The sequence below is a fragment of the Furipterus horrens genome, unplaced genomic scaffold (assembly GCF_987537825.1).
Source record: "Furipterus horrens unplaced genomic scaffold, mFurHor1.1.pri manual_scaffold_1, whole genome shotgun sequence".
Lineage (NCBI taxonomy): Eukaryota > Metazoa > Chordata > Mammalia > Chiroptera > Furipteridae > Furipterus > Furipterus horrens.
Genome location: NW_028327171.1, coordinates 92,913,222 through 92,937,897, shown reverse-complemented (window position 1 = coordinate 92,937,897; position 24,676 = coordinate 92,913,222). Strand labels below are relative to the sequence as shown.

The following is a 24,676-nucleotide window of genomic DNA, read 5'->3' as shown; positions in this document are numbered from 1 at the left end:
AAAATACCAGAAGACATTAAATCCAAAAGCAACACTTGCACTGATTGCATCCAGCAAAAAACTGGCCCATTCTGGCTGCCTACTCAGAGACTGTCCAAAGCAGAAGGCCACTGAAATCAGTGTGCATGGATTTTTTTGGACCTTGGACCCTGGGATTTGTAATTTAACCCAGTTACCCATTTTTTGCTTGTTTGTTTGTTTTACAGTCTATTTTAGCGGGGGATGACTATCATAAATATAAGTGTTTAAGTCCAGGAAAGTTCAACTCCCTTTTAAAAATGAACTTTTTCACTTTTCAGCCTCTAGACAAGGTGAGATTTAGAAAGCTTGTAAGAGGATGGACAAATATACTTTGGGTAGTGAAAGAAGGAAGGAGGGAGGGAAGGAAGGAAGGAAGAGGAGAGGGAGGAAGGGAAAAAGGAAGGAGAAAGTGAAGGAGGTAGAGGGGGAGAGGTAGTGAGGGAGGGATAAAGGGTGGGTAATGAAATAGAAAAGATATATATATATAATTAATTTTCAGTGTGGCTTTATTTTCTGATTTCAAATACTATGACTTCCCAGAAAGTCAGCTTTACACAAGTAGGTTAATAATTCTCAAACCAAATGGAAATGACTTTTGATTACCTACATTCTTGTTCATCTCTGATAATGACAATAATCAAAATGTACTTAATGAAAGCAGGCTCAGTCAAATTTCTCCAGTTATAGAAACTAAGACCAAGGAAAATGCAGCACATCAATTAAGGTCTCATTGATAAATCAGTAATAAAGCTATGAATAAAATGTTCAGTGTTAGGGTCACTAATTTACACTATTTTGATTTTAATGAGCACTAATTATTTTACTTATTTACTTATTTTTCATATGTAATTCAATTTATTTATTGTTTTACATATTATTATTTCAGAAACTTTATGTCACAGTTTCAGTTTTTAAGAGTAGTATTTGTAATCTTTAAAAACTTTTAAAATTGATTTTAGAAGGAGGAAGTGGAGGGAGAAGAAACATCAATTTGTTGTTCCACTTATTTATGCATTCATTGGTTGCTTCTTGTATGTGCTCTGACCAGGGATTGAAACCACAGCCTTGGCATATGGAGATCACACTATAACCAACTCAGCTCTGCAACCAGGGCACAATATCTTAAGTTGGTTGTTGGTATAACAGCTTTATTGGTTCAAGTTAAGAAAGATATCAATGTTCTAAACCAAACATCATGCCTTTGCAATATTTAGCTGGAACTCAGAAATTAGTTTCTATGAAATAACAGTGGAATAGTACCTTTCCTTAAGTTGGTTATATAACAGATTCAAGATATCTTATACAGGGAATCATTAACAATATCTTGACTCAGGGGACCTCTCTGGCTCTGCATTCTGCCACCAGCTCATATCACTCTGGATGGCTTCATGAACTGTGTCAGACTGGGCCAACCAGGCAGCAGAGGAAATGGGTCCCTGGCTGTGGCTCTTCCTCCCTCCCACTTCCTCCTCATACACTCTCCCTGAGGAACAGCCCTCAACATCATGACAGTTATCAAGGACACTACAACTTCCACACAAACTCTGAAATCCCATTGGGTTGCACCACATCATCTGGCATCGCTTCACCATAAACCAGGTCATAACAACGCATAGTTTCTTTCCAAGTCTTCCAGAATTGTATTACATGGGATCCTTTGCCCTCTTCCGTCTTCATTTTCTTTTTCTCAGATGCATAAGTTCTTGAGGAACATTTCCATACAGAAAATCATACAAGCGCTCCTATCATGTAACTCCCTCTCCTGGGCAAAGAGGACAGAGCCTCATCTGTTTCCTTAGGAATGTTGTCAGTTTCTCCATCAGTATTAGTAGCAGATACTGGTTACCCTACCTATATCATGGCTATTGCCTTCTGAATGTCTTTCTTTTTTTTTTTAAACTCATGTTCTCATCCTGCTGAAATTCAGTTTAAACCTCTTTTGTTTTTGTTTTTGTTTTCTTCTTCTTCTTTTTTTCCATAGCTATTGTAGCGCTGGATTTGTGCATGATTATAACACATAAGGAATGCAGATCTGTGGTGTAGGGTGGTGGGCAGTACAGACTGAGGTACAAGGAAGCCAGGATACTCACTGAGCACTACTGAATATGGAAAATACAAACTTCCATTTCTGAAACCTGCCCCAGAAACAGAGAATAAATTATAAGCAGAATTCTGGTACCAGAAACTTGGGTAAGGCTGCTGGGTCACATCATCCCTGTAATAAAAGGGCCTTGGGTTATTTTCTTCAGAATGTGTTTTCTTCTAAAGAGTTCATCTTCTGGGCTGCTCTAGCTTGAAGTTTGTATATAGGAGTGCCTATGCTGTTACACTAACTTTTTTCTATCTGGACCTCTGCAACCTGCAGCATCTATTGAGCACTGATGATTTTAAAAATATATAAGTTCTATTCTTTCAGAATGCTGAACAGACTGCTGGGTACATTGTATTCACAGTACACTGGTGGTAGAAATGAAAAAGTCCGATTAGGTCATCTTATTCACCTTTCTGGGGGTGTGACTATGTGTATTCAACTGCAAGGGCTCAGCTGATGAAAATTTCATTGTGAGTTGAGTACTGATGGCAGAACTCAGGCTGCAATAGGGATCAGGTGGAATGAGATGATGAAATTGGTTTATTAGAAAAAAGAAGAAGAAAAAAGCAAAGCAGAAGCATATTGGAAAACACCAGAAGGGTAGATCACTTGCAAGGGCACAACATTGTGAGTAACTGTTCAAGGTCATAAGTCATCTGTGGACAATGCTTTAAGTTTATTCTAAATAAAAATAAAAAATGTTATATTCTTTCCAAGGAAGATCATTCAACGGAGCTGAGTTCCTGGCAGTCTGGAAGTCAGTTCCCTTTTGTTCTATTCTCATAGCTAAATTTCAAATCACAATGGAAATAAAATGGTCTAAAAGAAAATAAATTTTATCTTAACACAGGAAATTTAGCTCCCTGATGTTTGTGCAGCTTTCCATGACCTCATCCTGATACCTGACTTCTGTTTTAGTAACCTGGTAGACCATTAGCAAAGGCACATTTATTCGTCTCCCTAACAACCTGAAGGAAACCTCTCAGGCTTCATTTCTCAGCTTCACTTTATCACAGTCCCATTTTGTCACCTCTTTGCCTGTATTCCTCTTCCCCCCTCCCCACTCTATTCTGAATGTGTTAGCCTCCTCACTGTTTCTCAAACATATCAGGGACTCCCCTACCTTAATGCTTGTTGTTCCCTCTGCCTGGATTGCTCCTTGCTCCCTTTCTCCTCACATCCCAGCCTTCCTTCCTTCCTTCTTTTTTTCTTTCCTTCCTTTTTTCTTTCCTTCCTTCCTTCCTTCTTTCCTTCCTTCCTTCCTTCCTTCCTTCCTTCCTTCCTTCCTTCCTTCCTTCCTTCCTTCCTTCCTTCATTTCTTCCTCCTGCCTTCCTTCCTTTCTTCACTAATCAAGGTAAATTTGTCCCTCTTTCCACACAATCTCACCTAGTCTAGAGGCTAGGAGATAAACAAATTCCTTTGTAAAAAGGGAGGTTGAACCTTCCTGGACTTTAAACACTCATATTTATGTTATCCATTTCCATCACATCCTTCTGTTCACTTCTTTTGGTTTCTACTCATTTTCACAGTGAGACCTTTCTAGGCCACCATGCCTAACATTTTAATCTTCTTCTATATTACCTATAATCCCTGTTCCCGTGTTAATGTTTTTCACCTTAGAACTTGTCACTATCAAATACAAAATACATAATTACTCATTTATATTATTATCCACTTTCTCTCTTCCCCACTAGATTTTAAACTTCATGAATGTAGGAATGGGTGCTGGATTTTATCAAATGCTTTTTCTGCATCTATTGATATGATCATGTGGTTTTTATCCTTCATTTTGTTTATGTGATGAATCACATTTATTTATTTGTGAATGTTGTACCAACCTTGCATTCATGGAATAAATCCCACTTGATCATGGTGTATGGTTTTTTTTATGCACTGCTCTACTAGGTTTGCTAATATTTTGTTAAGAATTTTAGCATTTATGTTGATTAGGGATATTAGCCTATAATTTTTTTTCTTTGTAGTGTTTTTGTCTTGTTTATCTCTCATTTATGATTTTATTTATTCAGATGCTGTCTCTTTTTCTTGATGAGTCTGGTTCTCTTTTAAAAGAACAAGCTCTTAGATTCATTGATCTTTTGTATCCTTTTTTAGACTTTATTTCATTAATTTCTGCTATGATCTTTATTATTTCCTTTCTTCTACTCACTTTGGGATTTGTTTGTTGTTCTTTTTCATGTTCTTTAAGTGTAAAGTTAGATCGTTTATTTGAGCTTTTTCTAGTTTCTTGAGATAGGCCTGTAATGCAATGATTTTCCCTCTTAAGACTGTTCTCTCTGTTTCCAACAGATTTTGTGTTCTCACTTTCACTTGTTTCAAGGTATCTTTTGATTTCTTCCTTGATCTCATTGTTAACTCATGCTTTTATTTTATTTCTGCATTCTTTGGGTTTTCGTTTCTTAAAAATATATTTTATTGATTATACTATTAACATTTGTACCAATTATTTTCCTTTGACCCCATCTACCCAGTACCCCCATTTCTTCCAGCAATTCCACCCCTTAGTTCATATCCATAGGTCATGCACATAAATCCTTTGGCTACTCCATTGCCTATATTTTTCTTAACATGCTATGTCTATTTTGTACCTATTAATTTGTATATTTTAATCCTTATACATTTTCCCCCATTCTCCCCCTTTCCCTCCCAATTGATAACTCTCCAAACAATCTCCAAATCTATGATTCTGTTCCTGTTCTGCTTGATTGCTTAGTTTGTTTTTTAGATTTAATTGTCGATAGTTGTGAATTCACTAACAATTTAATGTTCATAGAGTTGATCTTCTTTTTCTTAAATAAGTCCCTTTAACATTTCATATAATAATGGTTTGGTGATGATGAACTTCTTTAGCTTTATCTTATATGGGAAGCATTTTATCTGCCCTTCAATTCTAGATAATATCTTTTCTGAATAGAGTAATCTAGGTTTTAGGTCCTTGCTTTTCATCAACTTTGAATACTTCTTGCCAGCCTGCAAAATTTCTTTTGAGAAATCAACCAACAAACTTATGGGAACTCCTTTGTAGGTAACTCTACTTTTCTCTTGCTGCTTTTAAGATTCTCTCTATTTTTGACTTTAGACATTTTAATTATAATGTGTCTTGGTTTGGTCTTCTTTGTGTTCATTCATTTGGGACTCTGTGCTTCCTGGACTTGCATGTCTATTTCCTTCACCAAATTAGGGAAGTTTTCTTTCATTATTTTTCCAGATAAGTTTTCAATTCTTGCTCTTCCTCTTCTCTTTCTGGCATGCCTAAGATTCAGATGTTGGTATGCTTGAAGATGTCTCAGATACTCCTTAGCCTATCCTCCTTTTTTTGAATTCTTTTTTTTCTTACTGTTATGATTGAGTGTTCTTTTCCTTCCTTATGTTCCAAAACATTGATTTGATTCTCAGCTTCATCTCTTCCATTGTTGATTTCCTGTGATTTTTTTTTTTTAGTATATTATATTGATTATGCTGTTACAGTAGTTCCAATTTTTTTCCCTTTTTCTCCCCTCTGCGCAGTACCCTCCCTCTCTCCAGGAATCACATGCCCCTCAGTTGACATCCATGGGTCCTGCATATAAGTTCTTTGGCTTCACCCTTTCCTATATTATTCTTAACTTCCCCTTTTTATAATTTTTTAATATGCTTTATTGATTATACTATTACAGTTGTCCCAATTTCTTTTCTCTTTGTTCCCCTCCACCCAGTGACATCCCTCCCTTCAGTTGTCCCCCCCCTTAGTCCATGATCATTGGTTGTGCATATAGTTATTCTCAACATCTCCCTAACTACTCCACTCCCTCCTACTATGCTTCTTAATTCCTGTACCATCTCCCTCCCTTTCCCCACTTCCTCCTCCCTGATGACCTCCCCCCATAATGTTCCCCATACCTATAATTCTATTTCGATTCTCATTGCCTACTTAGTTTGCCTTTGTTTCAGTTCCCTAACTTCTGTTGTTGGTTTTTGTGATACAGTTTTCATTTTAATGTTCATAGTTTTGATCCTCTTTCTCCTAAATAGTCCCTTTAGTATTTCATATAACAGTGGTTTGGATCTGATGAATTCATTCAGCTTTACTTTGTCCTGGAGGCACTTTCTCTGCCCTTCTATTCTGAATGACAGCTTCGCCAGGTAGAGTAATCATGGCTGTAGGTTTTTGCTTTTCATTACTTTGAATATTTCTTGCTAGTCCCTTCTTGCCTGCAGAGTTTCTTTTGAGAAATCAGCTGAAAGTCTTATTGGGACCCTGTTGTATGTAATTCTCTTCTTTCTTGCTGCTTTTAAGGTTGTCTCTTTATCTTTAATTTTTGACAGTTTGATTATAATGCGTCTTGGTGTGGTTCTCCCTGGGTCCAGTTGTTTTGGAACTCTCTGCGCTTCCTGGCCCTGTAAGTCTATTTCATTCCCCAAGTTAGGGAAGTTCTGCTTTATTATTGTTTCACATAATTTTTCAATTTCTAATTCTTCTTCACCTTCTGGTAACCCTCTGATTCAGATGTTGGCCTGCTTATAGCTGTCTGATAAGTTTCTGAGCTTCTCCTCATTTTCCTCACTTCTCGTTTCCTCTTTTTGCACAAGTTGACCATTTGTTTCTTCCCTTTGTTTCAATTTGTTGATTTGATCCCTGGTTTTCTTGCCCTCACCACTAGTTTTGTATGTATTTTTGTTCATTTCAACAGGACTAGCCTTCATTTCTTCCCTGTCTTAAGATCTGCTGTTAGGTCTGTAAGCATTTTTATAACCAAAGCTCTGAACTGTGCCTCAGAAAGATTTTCTATCTGCTGCTTCGTTAGATTAGATATTTGCTGTCTGGTCAGCTCATCACCGGGATCTCTATCATGATCTGTGCCATCCTGACTGTTTTGTGTTTACCTTTGCTTCTTGGGCAGGGTTGTCACAACTCCTACACTATAGGAGGCGGAGCCCTGTGTACTTGTCACAACTGGGCAACTCATTTCACCACACTGTAGCGTTTTCTGCGGGAGTGGGGGTCCATGAAAGATTCCTGCCTTTCACTCTCCGCTGAGAGATCGGGAGCCTCCTTCTCCATCTCACTCCCTCCAGGCCTCACAGGCCTAGGCAATGGAGGTCTGCCTTCCTCGGCTTTGGAACCGCAAGCTGCCAGGTCTGGTCTGCAGCTGAGGGTGCTCCCCAGGCACTTCTTACCTCCCCTTAAATATGGGTGTCTGGGCTTACTGTTATCAAGCCGCCATCGTGGCTGCTGCCTTGGACAACACAGCTTGACCTCTCCTCCCCGGCTTTGCCCCTCCTACCTGTCTGGATGAGCACCACTTCTTTATAACTTTATATGTTGGACTTTCATTTATTTTCTGGAACTTCTGGTTATTTCTGGTTTTGGGGTAGTGGTATTCCTTCTTAGTTGTGGAGGGAGATGGAGCATGTCAATCTAGGCCTCCATCTTGGCTGGAGGTCTCCTGTGTTTGTTTGCTTCCATGTCCAAGGCAGAGCTGCCGCTCCTATTTCATTGTAAGGGGCGGAGCCTTAGGTATTTGTCAGTAACGGGTAACCTGTTTCACCATGTTGTGGCACTGGATGCGGGGGAGGGGTCTGAGAGGGAACAATGCTGCTTGCTAGGCACTTGCCCCTTTTCCAGTCACTTCTCCCACTTCTGCACCGGACTGGCGCCCCTCCAGCTGCTGCCCTGGCCATCGTTCCCAGATTGTGTGGTTCTGCGGATATTCTAGGTCCATGGGGGCCCCTCAAAGAAGTGGGCTCTGCTGAGAGACTGACAGCCTCCGCCTCTGTCCCAACCCTCACTGGTCTGCACAGTCAAAAGCAATGAGGCTTGATTTTTCCCGGTGCTGGGACAGTGAGCTTCGAGGTCTGGTGAGGAGCTGGGAATGCTCCCCAGGTGTCCCTCCTGACTTTTTAAAATGTGTAACTGTGCTTTCTGCTAGCCTGATGCTGTTGTCACTGCCACCACCACCACACTGTGTCCTCTCCGCCACAGCTCCACCCCTCCGAACTGTCTGGATGAGTATTTCTTCTTTATATCTTTGTTTGCTGGACTTCCATGTACTTTGATTTTCTGGATCTTCTGCTTGTTTCTAATTTTGAGGTAGTTGTATTTCTTCTTAGTTGTGGAGGGAGACACAGCATGTCTGTCTATGCCTCCGTCTTGGCTGGAAGTCCTAGTGTAGACATTTCTTGATTTCACTTAGTGTAACTTTACTTCTTCCCTTATTTTTTTGCTGTGCTCAATGAGGTTTTTGAGCATCCTGGTCAGCAGTATTTTGAAATCTGCATCTGATAGGTTGGTTATTTCCATTTCATTTAGTTCTTTTCTGGGGTCTCATTCTGTTCTTTCATTTGGGTCATATTTTTTTGTCTCCTCAATTGGGAGCCCCCTTGTGTCTGTTTCTGTGTATTAGGTAAAGCTGCTCAAACTTTCTGTCTTAGTAGTGTGGCGTATTGTAAAAAAATACACCTATTAGTTGCATGGGGTAGAGTCTTATGTGACCATCCAGGCTGGGAAACTTCTGTCACCATTCTGTGGTTCTGTGTGGGGGAGAGCTTGTAGAGGGGACAATGCTGTTGTCTGGCCTCTGGAGTTTTGCCTGGAGAAAACTGTCTCCCAGCACTCAGCCTAATGCCAGTCACTTCACTTTCTTCCCATATACAACTGGTGCCCTTCCAGATGTTGCCCTGGTGCTGAATCCCAGAGGGAGTGAAAGTCGTAAGTCCATTGCAAGCCCTTTAAGAGGAGTCTCCTGTAAATCCACAGTTTCTCTTGCTGCCCCAACTCTCACCTGTTTTTACAACCAGAAATTATGGGTACTTATCTTCCTGGGCTGGGTGGTCTGATCTGCGAATAGGATCCCTTACCCCTGAGGTATTGTTCCCAATTTTTATCCACTGCATGTGGATGTGGGACCCCCTGTTATGCATCTCCATGCCTATTTGCAGCACTCTGCTGTGCCTCTACACTTCTCTCCACCTTTCTGCACCTATTCATGCATCTCTGCATCTCTGCTCTTCCTACCTATCTGTATGAACATGTCTTCTTTAAATCCTTTGTTTTCATACTTCCATACAGCTTCATTTTCTGACTATTGTGAGTAATATTTGTTTTGGAGTCTAGTTGTAACTTTTTCTGTAGTTGTTTGAGGAAATGAGGTGTGCTTACCTATGCTTTTATCTTGACAAGAAGTTCCCACTCATTGTTTAATAATGTTATTTAGCTTCCATATCTTTGTGTATTTTTCAGTTTTCTTCTTGTGATTGGTTTCTACTTTCATAGCATTATGGTCAGAGAAGATGCTTAATATAATTTCAATATTCTTAAATTTATCGAGACTTGTGCTCTACATTGTGGTCTGTCCCAAAAACCATTCCATGTAACCTTGAAAAGAATATTAATTCTGCTGCTTTGAGGTGAGATGCTCTGAAAATATCAATTAAATTCATTTGATCTAATGTGTCACTTAAGGCTGCTGTCCCCCTTATGAATTTTCAGTCTAGAATATCTACCCATTGAGGTCAACGAAGTGTTAAAATCCCGTACTATGACTATTTTTGTCTATCTCTTTTGTTTATGTCCATCAAGATTTGCTTTACATATTAAGGTGACCCTATGTCGGGTTAATAAATATTTACTAGGGTCGTATCCTCTTGTTGGATTGTTCCCTTTATCATCATGCAGTGTTCTTCTTTGTCTCTTACTATTGCCTTGATTTTAAAGTCTATTTTGTCAGATATAAGTATTACTACCCTAGCTTTTTTGTTTCTTTTCATTTGCATAAAGTATCTTTTTCTAACCCTTTACTTTTAGTCAGTACATATTTTTTTTTTATCTAAGATGGGTCTCTTGAAGGCAGCATATATGTGGGTCTTGTTTCCTTATCCATTAAGCTATTCTATGTTTTTAATTGGAGCATAGCCATTTATATTAATTTTTTAAATTTTTATTTTTCTGTTACAGTTATCCCACCTTTACCCCATTTCTCCCCCCACTTAGCCCACCCCTTCTCCCACAGTCAATTCCCACCCCATTATCTATGTCCATGGGTTATTTATACCAGCTCCTTTCCTAAACCCTTCCCCTACTTACCTCTCTTCTCTCCCTCCCACCCCTTTCCCCAATAACTTACTTTGTTCCTTGTTTATATGCCTCTGGTCAATTTTGTTCATTTGTTTGTGTTGTTCATTAGTCTCTAGTATAAGGTGATATCATATGGTATTTTTCTTTCATTGCCTGGCTTATTTCGCTAAGCATAAATCTCTCTAGTTGCATCCATGTTATTGCAAATAGCAAGAGTTTCTTCTTTCTTTTTGCTGCATAGTATTCCATTGTGTAAACGTACATCAGTTTTTTGACACACTCATCTACAGATGGGCACTTAGGTTGTTTCCAGCACTTGGCTATTGTAAATAGTGCTGCTATGAATATTGGGGTGCATAGGTTCTTTTGAATTGGATTTTTAGGATTCTTCAGGTTTAATCCTAGCAGTGGAATTGCTGGTTCAAAAGGCAGTTCCATTTTTAGTTTTTGAGGAAATTCCACACTGTTTTCCACAGTGACTGCACCAGTCTGCATTCCCACCAACAGTGCACTAGGGTTTCCATTTCTCCACATCTTTGTGAAGCACTTGCTCTTTGTTTATTTGTTGATGGCCATTCTGGCAGGTGTAAGGTCATATCTCATTGTGGGTTTTATTTGCATTTCTCTAATGGCTAATGATGTTGAGCAGTCTTTCATATGCCTATGGACCCTCTGTATATCCTCCTTGGAGAACTGTTTGTTCAGGTCCTTTCCCCATTTTTTAATTGGATTGTCTGTTTCTTGGTGTTGAGAAGTGTAAGTTCTTTATATATTTCAGAGATCAATCCTCTGTGGAAGGTATCATTGATAAATGTGTTTTCCCATATGGCTGGTTCCCTTTTCATCTTGCTGATATTTTCTTTTGCTGAGCAGAAACACTTTAGTTTGATGTAGTCCCATTTGTTTTTTCTTCCCTTTATTTCCCTTGGCTTAGGAGATGTATCAGTGAAAATATTGCTATGGGGGATACCTGAAATTTTCCTGCCTATGATTTCCTCCAGGACTTTTATGGTGTCACACCTTAAATTTAAGTTTTTGATCCATCTTGAATTTATTCTGATGTGTGGTGTAAGTTGATGGTCTAGTTTTATTTTTTGCATGTCCCTGTCCAGTTCTTCCAGAACTATTTGTTGAAGAGGTTCTTCTCACTTGATTTTATGTTCTTTCCCCCTTTGTCAAATATTAATTGACCATAGAGACCTGGGTTTATTTCTGCGTTCTCTTTCCTGTTCCATTGATGTATATGTCTGTTCTTATGCCAGTACAAGGCTGTTTTGATTACAGTGGTCTTGTAGGATAGTTTGGTATCGGGTATTGTGATTTCTCCTACTCTGTTCTTCTTCCTCAAGATTGCTGTGGCTACTTGGGGTCTTTTTTGGTTCCATATGAATTTTTGAAGTATTTGTTCTATATCTGTAAAATGTGTGCTGGTATTTTAATAGGAATTGTGTTAAATCTATAAATTGCTTTGAGTAGTATAAATATTTTAATGATGTTGATATTTTCTATCCATAAACATGGTATATGCTTCTATTATTTATATCTTCCTTAATTTCTTTCTTCAGTGTTATGTAATTTTCTGAGTATAGGTCTTTTATCTCCTTGGTTAAGTTTATTCTTAGGTACTTTATTTTTCTTGTTGTTACAGTAAATGGATTTTTTTTCTAGTTTCTATCTCTGATATTTTATTGTTGGTGTACAGAAATGCCTTTGATTTCTGAATATTGACTTTCTATCCTGCTATTTTATCAAATTAACTTATTAGGTCGAGTAGTTTTTGGTGGAGTCTATAGGGTTTTCTATGGACACTATCATGTCATCTGCAAATAATAATAGTTTTACTTCCTCTTCTCCAATTTGAATGCCTTTTATTTCTTTTTCTTGTCTGATTGCTGTGGCTAGAACTTTCAACACAGTGTTGAATAGGAGTAGAGAGAGCGGACATCCTTGTCTTGTTCCTGATCTCAGGGGCATGCTTTCAGTGTTTGTCCATTGAGTATGATGTTGACTTCAGGTTTCTCGTATATAATGTTAATTATTTTGAGGTATGATCCCTCTATTCCCATTTTGCTGAGTGTTTTTATCATAAATGGGTGTTTACTTTATCAAATGCTTTTTCAGCATCTATTCATATGACCATGCCGTTTCTTTTGTATTTTTTTAAGTTTATTTTATTGATTATATTGTTACAATAGTTCCAATTTTTCCCCTTTTCTCTCCTCCGCCCAGCACCCTCCTCTCCCAATAATCCCCCCCAAGTCCATGCCCATGGGTCATACATACAAGCTCTCCTGCCTCACCCTTACATATATTCTTCTTCTTTTTAAAAATTAATTAGTTAATTAATTACTTTAACAATAAAAAATAACAATCCCTCCCTCTCAGACTTAAGACCCTTTATAATCTTATAAAGGACAATGGGCGAAAGTCTTGAGCTCCTCTAGCTGCTTCAAGCTGGACATGGTCGTCGTCCTACCTACCCTTGGGTCCAGAAATTCCTAATAAGAGTTTGGGTGTGGAGGAGAGGGTGGCCTTTCCACATGGGGAAGAATAGTGCAGAGTCTAGGTTGGTTGGCTGTCCCCAGACAACGGCATGCCTGAGTTAACAGGCTGGCATCCTTATTGTATGCTGGAGGCAAAAAATTTTGAAACAGGGTTAAAAGACATCATTCAATCCATAACCACTAGATGGCAAAAGGCAGGTATTAATTTTTCAATGTCCCACATTAGGGAAAAGAAGAGCCTCTTTGGAGGAAGGTGTGCCAGGTACATCTCACCTGTCCAAAACACTTTTGCTCATTATACTTAGTTTGGGCTGAGGGAAATAGTTTAGGTTTCCCCCCTCTCAGACCTCTGGGCTCTTTCTGTCCAAGCCATTAGGACAGAAAAGAGAAACCACTTTTAAAGTGACTCCCACACACCACCCCATTCTTCACCAACCCAGCCACTTAGTTCAGCCAAACCATTGAGTCTCAGGAGGCAGCAATGCAGACAGGATTGAGTGAGGCCTATATGTACAGACAATCACTCAAGTAATGAAATCATAGGCTTATGCCCTTTGAAAACAGAAAGCACATGTTAATTTACGTAACATAACCTGCATACAAATCTCTAAATCTATAGGACCGTCTTATCAGAAAGACATCCAGTTGCAAGGCATTTGACATTCTTCTTGCCTGTAAATTAAACATCTTTGATAATACCACAGACATAGTTTAATTTTCAAATAAAAAAACTTTAAATGAAGATAAACTTTAAAGACGGTTAGCTTCACTACTTAATAGTCTACCACTGAGCTTTGTGATTTTCCTTGAATCACGATTTTTCTCCTTAAGATTACCCTCCTTGTCATTAAAGGGACTACATTAAGTCCATTTTTAATTTATCCTGTTCATTTGCATAAACACAACAAGAGCAGCAAATGATCACTTATGATCTTCATTTCTGCTTTGCTGGAACTTACGCAAGGAACATTTAGGGTGACCTTCAGTCTGCCCTTCAGGGTATAGAAGCACAACCACATGCCTGGCATTCAGCCTTGCCTGTAAACACTTGTCTTTTCCAAGTCCTTCTGGTTTTCCATTGTGCCTTAAGGTCCCTTCTAGCCATCTTTCAGGAAAACTACCTTCATTCCTTCCATGGAAAGATTGCCATGGACCGCACATCCAACCAAGGTACCAGGCCTTTTATCTCGTGGGCTTTTATCACCTTTGAAATTCAATCCCAGTTCCTCAGGGCTTTTTGGTAACAACCATAGCGCAAGCATGTCTCCTTTAGGCATGACATTCCAGTCAAAGTCTTAGTAAAAAAAACCTCTATTAACAACTGGTCTTATTAGTTTTATGCAAAGCAACTTATGTCATTACTTACTTCTTTAGAATGTCAAACTCTGGAAGGATCAAATAGGGAGAAAAATATACAGTGTGAAGGAATATTTTTGTCCTTCTAATATTCACTGAACTTGCATTTCCATTCTTTATATTTTCATTTTTTCCCCCACTAAAAAATCTTGGTTTGTTTGTTTTCCATTAGAGTTCTCCCACTTTTTTCTCCCCTCTTGCTTCCCTGCACCCTGTCCCGCTTTTTCCCACATTCAGTCCCCACCCAGTTGCCCATGTCTGTGGGTCATTTATACATGTTCTTTGACTAGACCTTTCCCCTTCTTACCCCCTTCTCTCCCTCCCATCTTCCCCTTTGTTACTGTTAGTTTATTCCTTGTTTACATACCTCTGGTTCAATTTTGCTCATTAGTTTGTGTTGTTCATTAGTTTTCTGTAATAGGTGATAGCATAAGGTATTTTTCTTTTGTTGCCTGTCTTATTTTGCTATGCATAATTCTCTCTAGTTCCACCCATGCTGTTGCAAATGGTAGAAGTTCCTTCTTTCTTTCAGTACTTATTCATTGTTGTTTTCCCCCTTTTTACTCGTGTTCCTCTCTGTCTGTCTCTGTTTCTTCATCTTCTTAAAGCAGATTCTTTAGCATCTTTTGCAATGCTGGTTTGGTGGAGATGTATTCTTTTAGCCTTCTTTTCTCTTGGAAATTCCTTATTTCACCTTCCATTTTGAATGAGAGTCTTGGTGGATAGAGTACTCTTGGTTGTAGGCCTTTGTTTTTCATTGCTTGGAATATTTTTTGCCATTTCCTTCTGGCTTGTAGTGTTTCTGCTGAGAAATCTGATGCTAGCCTTATTGGAGCTCCCTTGTATGTTATTAGTTGTTTCTCTCTTGCTTTTAGGATTCTCTCTTTGTCTGTCAGTGTTGCCACTTTAATTATGATGTGTCTTGAAGTGGGCCTGTTGGGGTTCATCTTCATTGGGACCCTCTGTGCTTCCTGGACTTGCATGACTCTTTCTCTCCTCATATTATGGAAGTTTTCTGTCATTAGTTTGTCAAAGAGGTTTTCTATCTCTTGCTCTTGTTCTTCTCCTGGAATTCCTATGATACAGATATTATTACGTTTCCTGTTGTCCTGCAGCTGTCTTAGAGCCTCTTCAGTCTTGTTCAGTCTTTTTTCATTTTGTTGCACTCTCTGGGAGATTTTGTCTACATTGTCTTCCAGCTCGCTGATCCGATCTTCTGCTTCCTCTAGCCTGCTTTTAATTCCTTCTACTGTTTTCTTCAATTCAGAGATCATATTCTTCATTTCCTCCTGGCTCTTATTGATAGCTTCTATGTCCTTTTTCATGCTGGTGTAATTCTCCGTAAGTTCCTTGTAGTTTTTCTGGAGTTCCTTGTAGTTTCCCTGGAGTTCTTTGTAGTTTCTGCTGAGCTCATTGAGCTTCTCCATAATCCATGTTTTGAGTTCCATATCTGAGAGTTTGCTCCCCTCTATTTCATTTAGCACTCTTTCTGGGGATTCTACCTTTCCTTTCGATGGGGTGTTCTTTCTCTGTCTCCCCATTTTTGTGAGTGCTATTGTTTGTTGGTGCTTCTTAGAATGATCTGCACTTCCTGGATCTGCCCCTGGTGGCGTCAGATCCTGTACCAGTCTGGGCCTAGGCAGCCTGTTGGAGACTTCCAGGGATCTACTGCCTTTGTATGGCTTCTTTAGTTGTTAATCTATTCAATCTGTTATTAGCTGTCAGGCTTAAGGATGGTGGGTGTGGCAGCTTAATTCCTGCAGGCAGGGCTTTTGCTACCCCTCAGGCTAAAGCTACTTGGAGAAGGGGGAATGGTCTGCCTGAAGCACTGGGGATGAGTCAGCACTGGGACCCGGTTGGCTGTTTCCCCACTTCACCCCTCAAAGCCGCCACACCAAACTCTCCCCAAGCATCTCTAGTCCTTTCTGCCTTCCCTCCGCTCAAGCCCAGGATAAGTTGGGTCCAAAATATTTTCATATGTGATCCACCTAAGAGCTCTTTTTCTTCAGCTGTTTCTTTCTGGCTAGCAAGAACCCCTGTGGCTTTTCACTTTTCACAGCTGGATACTATTTTACTTTCCACTCTGTTGCTGTAGGCTGGAAAGCCCAGCTGGGGGTTTAGACCCTTCCCTTCTCAGGGGAAACCCCTGGCTGCTAAGGTTTTTCTCAGTCCCTTCAGCTGCCACCCATGTGAGCCTGGCCAGCCCTTCCACGTCTCCGCACTCTCTACCGGTTATGATGTGATGTAGTGGCCTTTTCTGTCTCTCCGTGGTTATAAAACTTCTCTCCAGCTAGTGTTCAATTGGTTATTCCAGATGATTTCTCCAAAATTAAGTTGTAAATCCAGACTAGTTCTGGGAGGAGGTTAGTGTAGCTTCCACTTACTCTTCCGCCATCTTGTTTCTCTCCATGACCATGCTCTTTTTGTCTTTCATTTTGTTTATGTGGTGTATTGCATTTATTGATTATTGAGTGTTAAACCATTCTTGCATCCCTGGAATTATTCTCACTTGATCAGGGTGTATGATCTTTTTGATGTGTTTCTGTATCCAGTTTGCCGATATTTTGTTGAGGATTTTAGCATCTATGTTTATCAGCGATATTGGTCTATAGTTTTTTTCTTTGTTGTATCTTGACTGGGTTTTGGCGTTAGGGTAAGACGGGCTTCATAGAAAGAGTTTGGGTGTCTTCCCTCTTGGATTTTTTGGAATAGTTTGAGAAGTATAGGAGTTAGTTCTTTCCTAAATGTTTTGTAAAATTTGCCTGTGAAACCATCCCGTCCAGGGCTTTTGTTGCCAGGAGTGTTTTGATTACTGCTTCAATTTCACTCTGTGTTATCAGTCTGTTCAGGCTTTCTGCTTCTTCGTGATTCAGTTTTGGAAGATTACATATTTCTAGAAATTTGTCCATTTCATCTAGGTCATCAACTTTCTTGTGGTACAGTTGTTTGTAGTAATTTTTTATAATCCTTTGTGTTTCTGTGATATCAGTTGTGATTTCCCCTCTTTTTTTTTTTTTCTGATCTTTTTTATTTGGCTTGTCTTTTTTTTCTTGATGAGCCTGTCTAAAAGCTTGTCAATTTATTTTATCTTTTTAAAGAACCAGCTCCTAATTTTGTTGATCTTTTGAATTGTTTGTTTAGTCTCTATGTCATTTAATTCTGCTCTGATTTTGATGATTTCCTCTTTTCTGCTTGCTCTGTGCTTTGTTGTTGTTGTTTTTCTCGTTCTTGTAGCTGTAGTGTTAGATTTTTTCATTTGAGATTCTTCTGCCCTCTTTAGGTAGGCCTGTATTGCTATGAACTTTCCTCTCAGGACTGCTTTTGCTGCATCCCATAGGTTTTAGGCTGTTGTGTGTTCATTATCATTTGTTTCCGGAAACTTCTTGATTTCTTCCTTGACGTCATTGTTAACCCATTCATTATTTAATATCATCCTATTCATTCTCCATGAGTTTGAGTATCTTTGCGTTTTTTCCTTGAGGTTGATTTCCAGTTTCAAGGCACTGTGATCTGAGAAGATGTTTGATATAATTTCAATTTTCTTGAATTTGTTGAGGTTTGTTGTGTGTCCTACCATATGGTCTATCTTTGACAATGTTTTGTGTGTACTTGAAAAGAATATATACTTTACTTCTTTGGGGTGAGAAGTTCTATATATATATCAAGTAAGTCAATTTGATGTAGAGTGTTGTCTAATGCCTCAATATCCTTGGTGTTACTTTGCTTTGAAGATCTGTCCATTGGTAACAATGGGGTGCTAAAGTCTCCTACTGTGAGTGTGTTGTTGTTGATATCCTTCTTGTAGTCTTCCAGTATTTTCCGTATATATTTGGGTGCTCCTATGTTGGATGAATATATGTTTACAAGGGTTATATCTTCTTGATGGATTTTTCCCTTAAGTATTATGAAATATCCTTCTTTGTCTCTTTTTATGGCCTTTGCTGTGAAATCTGTTTTGTCTGATATAAGTATTGCTACCCCAGAATTTTTTTCATGTCAATTTGCTTGGAATACTTTTTTCCATCTCCTCACTTTCAGTCTGTGTAAATCTTTTGTTTTGAGGTATGTCTCTTGTAGACAATGTATATGTGGGTCATGTGTTCATATCCATTTCACTACCCTATGTCTTTTTTTAAATTTTGTTTTATTAATTATGCTGTTACAGTTGTCCCAACTTCTTTTCCCTCTTCTCCCCTGCACTCAGTGATGCCCCTCCTTCCAGTTATACCCCCTCTTCATCCATGCCCATAGGTTGTGCATATAGTTCTTTTCAACATCTTCCTATCTACTCCACTCCTTCCTACTATGCTTCTTAATTCCTGCATCATCTCCCTCCCTTTTCCTCTTCCCCCTCCCTGCTGATCTCCCCCCAGTATGTTCCCCATACCTATAATTCTTTTTCCACTCTCATTGCCTACTTAGTTTGCCTTTGTTTCAATTCCCTAGCTTCTGTTGTTGGTTCTGTAATACAGTTTTCATTTTAATGTTCATAGTTTTGATCCTCCTTCTTCTAAACAAGTCCCTTTAACATCTCATATAACAGTGGTTTGGATCAAATGAACACCTTCAGTTTTACTTTTTCCTGGAAGCACTTTCTCTGCCCTTCTATTCTGAATGACAGCTTCACTGGATAGAGTGATCATGGTTGTAGGTTTTTGCTTTTCATTCCTTTGAATATTTTTTACCCGTCCCTTCTTGCCTGCAGAGTCTCCTTTGATAAATCAGCTGATAGTCTAATTGGGACCCCTTTGTACATAGTTCTCTTCTCTCTTGCTGCTTTTAAGATTCTCTCTTTATCCTTATTTTTTTGACATTTTGATTATAATGTGTCTTGGTGTGGTTCTCCCTGGGTCCAGTTTATTTGGAACTCTTTGTGATTCCTGAAACTATAAGACTATTTCCATCCCCAAGTTAGGGAAGTTCGGCTCCATTATTTTTTCACATAATTGTTTTATTTCTAATTCTTCTTCTTCACCTTTGGCAACCCTATAATTCATATGTTCACTCTCTTATAGTTGTCCCAGAGGTTTCTGAGCTTTTCCTCATTTTTCTCACTTTTTGTTTGCTCTTTCTGCACTGGTTGACCGTTTGTACCTCCCCTATGTTCCAATTTGTTGATTTGATCCCTGGTTTTCCTTCCCTCACCACATGTTTTATATGTGTTTTTGTTCATTTCAGCAGGATCAGCCTTTATTCTTTCCCTGTCTTGATTAAGTCCCACTGTTATTTCTGTAAGCTGTCTTATAACTATAACTCTGAACTGAGCCTCAGAAAGATTATTTATCTTTTCGTCCACTAATTAGTGTATTTGCTTTCTGGTCAGCTGCGTGATTGGTATCTCCATCATTATCCCTGCCATCCTGACAGGTTTGTTTACCTTTCCTTTTTGGGCGGGGCTGTCATACCCCCTATGGTATAGGGGGCGAAGCCCTGTGCACTCATCACTACCGGGCAACCCTTCTCACCACACTGTTGTGCTTTGTGTGGGGGCGGGGGTCCAAGATGGATTCCTGTCATTCACTCTCCGCTGAGATACCAGGAGTCCCCTCTTCTTCCCCTGCCCTCTGGGCCTCACAGTCTGAGGCAATGTGGTCTGCCTTCCCTGGAATTGGAATCATGAGCTTATGGGTCTGGACTACAGCAGGAGGTGCTCCCCTGGCGCTTCTCGCCTCCCCTTAAATATGGGTGTCTGTGCTTACTGCTGTCCTGCTGCCATCGCCACTACTGCCACCACCAGCACAGCTTTGTCTCTCCACCCCAGCTTTGCCCCTCTTACCCATTCAGATGAGCACCACTTATTTATAACTTCATACATTGGACTTTCATGTAGCTTTATTTTCTGGAACTTCTGGTTATTTCTGGTTTTGCAGTAGTTGTAGTCCTTCTTAGTTGTGGAAGGAGATGGAACTTGTCTGTCTAGGCTTCCGTCTTGTCTGGAAGTCTACCCTAGGTCTTTTGGTTGGAGCATTTAATCCATTTACATTTAAGGTTATTATGACAGGTATTTATTTATTTCCTTTTGTACCTGTGTTCCTCTCCCTCTCTCTTTTCCCTAAAGCATTCCCTTTAGCATCTCTTGCACTGCTGGTTTGGTGGAGATGTATTCTTTTAGTCTTCCTTTGTCTGGGAAACTTCTTATTTCACCTTCCATTTTGAAAGAGAGCCTTGCCGGGTAGAGTATCTTGGTTGTAGGTCTTTGTTTTTCATTGCTTGATATATTTTTGCCATTCCTTTCTGACTTGTAGTGTTTCTGATGAGAAATAAGTTGATAGTCTTATCAGAGCTCCCTTGTATGTTATTAGTTGTTTCTCTCTTGCTGTCTTTAAAATTCTCTTATTGTCTTTCAATTTTGCCATTTTAATTATGGTGTGCCTTTAAATGGTCTTTTGGTTCATCCTCATTGGGACCCTCTGTGCTTCCTGGATTTGCATGACTTTTTCTCTAATCAAATTAGGAAAATTCTCTGTCATTACTCTTTCAATCAGGTTTTTTATCCCATGCTCCTCCCCTTCTCGTTGTTGTATCCCTAGGACACAGATATTGTTTTCTTTCATGTTGTCCTACAGTTCTCTTAAACCTTCTTCATTCTTTTTTAGTACTTTTTTCATTTTGTTGCATTGTTTGGGAATTTTTTTTGTACGTTGTCCTCTAGCTCACTGATCTCATTCTCTGCTTCGTTTAGCCTGCTTTTGATTCCTTCTACTGTGTTCTTCTGTTCAGAAATTTTATTCTTCATTTATTCCCACTTCAATTGATCGTGTCTATGTCCTTTTTTGTGCTGGTGTAGTTCTCTGTAAGTTCCTTGTAGCTTCCCTGGAGTTCTTTATAGTTTCCCTGGAGTTTTTTGTAGTTCCCTTGGAGTTCGTTTCAGTTTTCTTTGAGTTTGCTGAGTTCATTGAGCTTTCTCATTACTATTGTTTTGAACTCCATGTCTGATAGTTTGCTTGCCTCTATTTCATCTATCCCTCCTTCTGGGAATTCTTTCTTTCCTTTTGGTGGGGTGTTGTTCCTATTTGGTGGGGTGTTATTCTGCCTCCCAATTCTTGGTGGCTGATCTTGTTTGTTTCTTCTTCTTAGATTGATCTGCTTTTATTGTCTGTCATTGTGGTATGACTTTCTGTGGTAGGAATCTGTGTGATTCAGTGGTGCTGACTCCTTGATCTCCTTAACTTGATGCTCTTGGGATTCCCTTTATGCCTTTTATTTGGACTTTCTAGTAGTATTTGGTTTTGCTTGTGGTGTTGCTCTTTGGTAGGTCCTTCCCTTAAATTAGCTTACTGGGAGTCACTATGTCCACTTCTGACAGTTGTTGAGCTGCCTCTGACTGATGCCTCTTGGAGGGGAGTAGTCTGCTTATGAGATTTCTCCCATGGCACTGAGGCTGAGACCACCCTGGGACCTGGTCTGCTGCTCCTCCAGTTTTTTCTCAAGAACCAGCGTTCTAAGTTTTCCAAAGCTCCTCTAGTTCATTTCACCTTCTTTCAGCTGCAGCCCAGGTTGGTCGTGGCAAGTGCAGTTTTTCCTGCCAGCCTGTAGGAAGTTCAGGGCTGTGGGTAGGCATAAGGACCAGGTGGGGGGTGGGGGAGTGTTCCCCTGTGCTGGTGCACAGACCGGGGGAATTTTCCCCTGCTGGTTGGGGCTGTGCAGGCTGGTGATGTTACCCTGTACTGGCAGCAGGCGGGCCAGGGACGTTCCCTCATGCTGGCTGCCTGACATGTGTGCTGGTGGGTAACTATCCCCTGTTCTGGTGGTGAGCAGGCTGGGGGCGTTCCACCACACTGGCTGGCAGGTGCATTCCCCTGCGCTGGGAAGACGATTGGCTGGAGGTGGTGGGTGTGCGGGCCTAGAGTGCCCCTGCAAGTGGGCTCCAGTATGAGGTCCTCAAGGATCTTGTCCTGCCCCTAGCCTTTCCTCCTTGATTCACAATAAACAATACATTTTTTTAAAGATAAAAAAATAAAAAATAAAACAAACCCTACACACACAAAAAAGAACGCCGCTCCCAGCCTCCCATAGCCAAATGTCACCTGGCGAATTCCTGACTCTTCCAGTGGGCACAGCCTGGATCACCATCTCCAACTGCTCTCAGGGTAGACTGAGGGGCATTGAGAAAACTTTGTGCTCCTCCAGCTGCTGCTCAGGGATCCAAGCCAGCCAGAACTCACAACTCTCCCGTGTCCCCTCCACTAACCTCACCAGGCAGGTCATTCAAAGGCAGCCTCCTCCACCATCAGCAGTGCCAAGGCTCAACTCCCACCAGTATCTAGATGTTAACAGATGCTCTGTTCACATTCAGCTGAAACTATAAACCAGTCTCTGGAACAAGCTAGGGCAGCCTCTCCTCACTCATCTGCCATCTTCTTGAGCATATTTCTCACCATTTACATTTAAAGTGATTATTGATAGATATGTACTTACTGCCATTTTATTTTTTAACTATTTTCCTCTTCTTTTTTCTTCCTTCTTCTTAAAAAAAGCCCTTTAACATTTGTTGCAATACTAGTTTGTTGGTAACAAATTCCTTTGGCTTTTTCTTGTCCGGAAAGCTCTTTATTTGTCCTATTTTAAATGATAGCTTTACGGGCAAATTAGCCTTGTTTATAGGTCCTGCTTCCTATATCCTTGAATATTTAATGCCAATCCCTTCCAGCCTGAAATGTTTCTTTTGAGAATTCAGATAACTGTCTAATTAGAGCTCCCTTTAGGTAACTGCCTGCTTTTCTCTTGCAAGTTTTAGGATTCTCTCCTTGTCTTTAAACTCTACCATTTTAATTATGATGTGTCTTGGTGTGGGCATCTTTGGGTCCATTTTGGATTCTCTGCTCTTCCAGGATGTGTGCTATTTTTTTCACCAGGCTAGGGAAGTTTTTGGTCATTATTTCTTCAAATAGGTTTTTGATCATTTGCTTACTCTTCTCCTTCTGGTATTCCCATGGTGTAGATGTTATGCTTCATGTTGTCCCAACGTTTTCTTAAATTCTCCTCATTTTTAAAAATTCTTTTCTCTTTTTGATGCTCTGCTTGGGTATTTTTTTCTACTTTGTTTTCCAAATTGCTGATTTGATCGTTGTTTCATCTAACCTACTGTTTATTTTTTCCAGCGTGTTTTATATTTTAGATATTGAATTCTTTGTTTCTGACTTTAAAAAAATGGTTTCTATGTCTATTTTTATACTGTTGCGCATCCTGTAATCATTACTTTAAAGTCTAAATCTGACAAATTGCTTGCCTCCATTTTATTTAGCTTTTCTTCTGGAGAATGGTCTTGTTTATTTGTCTTTCCATTTTGGCTTCTTCTTTGTGTTTGTTTCTATGTATTAGGCAGGTCAGCAAAAACTCTGGTTACGGCCTATGTCAAATACTGCTTGGGTTTGGCACTGGACAACCTATTTGGATCTATCAGCAATCCACAGCTTGTGGCTCCCTATGCTGGTCCAGTCTCATTGTGTGATGTGGTTTCTCCCATTAGTCATTAGTTATAAGGCTCTTCTTCAGCTAGTGTTCAGTTGGTTATTCAGGATAATTTTTCTATAATTTAGTTGTAATTCCAGTTTGGCCTGGGAGAAAATTACCATAGCTTCTCTCTGTTCTGCTACCATCTTGGATCTCCATATTACTTTCAAAGAAATAATGATTATTATATTACTTTTGTAAGTGAAGACATCCAAATTCCTTACTGTGACATCCCAAAACCCAATAAATCTGCTTCCAGAATGCCCATCTATCATTTTTTCACTATGCTCCTTATCCCCCCCCCACTAACTATAAATAATGTGCTATCATTTTCCAAACACACCGTGACTTTTTAAGTCCTTATATCATTAGGATTAAATTTGGATTTATGGGACCAGAAAAAAATGTTTTGAGGGGCTCACACAATATATAAATTTAATTTTTTGCACATATGTGAAGCTGAGAGATTGGCAGTTTTAGAATGGTGTAGCAGCTCTACAACTGTCTCAACTCCAGACTCCTGTCTTCTGTTTTACCATAATCTGTACATGAAATTCATACTTTTAAAGTTCACCTCAGAACCCAAGGTGGTTTCTAGAGTTCTAACCATCATATTTGAGTTCCAAGCTAACATCAATTGGAAAAAGGAAAATATCCATTCCTTCTCCTTTAAAAAAACTACTTGGAAGTCTCACACCATCTACTCACTTATCACTGTATAGGACTTGGTCATATAACTGTGCAGATCTGCATATGAAGCTGCAAAATGTAGATTTTTAGTTGGGTATATTGTCAACTACCCATAAATATAAAGTTTCTGATAGAAAAGAAAAGTCTAACCCACAGCTTAAAAATCAGCTAAAAATGCTTTTTTTTCCTCCTTAACTCTGCCATGCAGAGCAGATTTTTCTTTCCATACTTACCAAGCATTAGGTATATATTTCACATATGGGATTATCTCTCTCTCTCTCTCTCTCTCTCTCTCTCTCTCTCTCTCTCTCTCTCTCTCTCACCTATCATCTATCTAAAGTACATATATATTCTAAACTTCTGTTTTCCTTATCATAAGGAAGGCTTCATAAGTAGAGATCATAGCTCACTTAATTTATTTTTCTTAGCACCTAGTATAGAGTAAGCCCCTGATAAATGTTTGTTGAATAAGGGCCTGCTTGCACACA

The 24,676-nt window shown here is 39.5% G+C and overlaps 1 pseudogene; it reads right to left on the bottom strand.

Annotated features, from left to right (window-relative positions):
• Positions 1-1,334: 1,334 nt before the first annotated feature.
• The window catches only part of LOC150021491 (uncharacterized), a 50,490-nt pseudogene continuing 27,148 nt past the window's right edge, over positions 1,335-24,676 (bottom strand).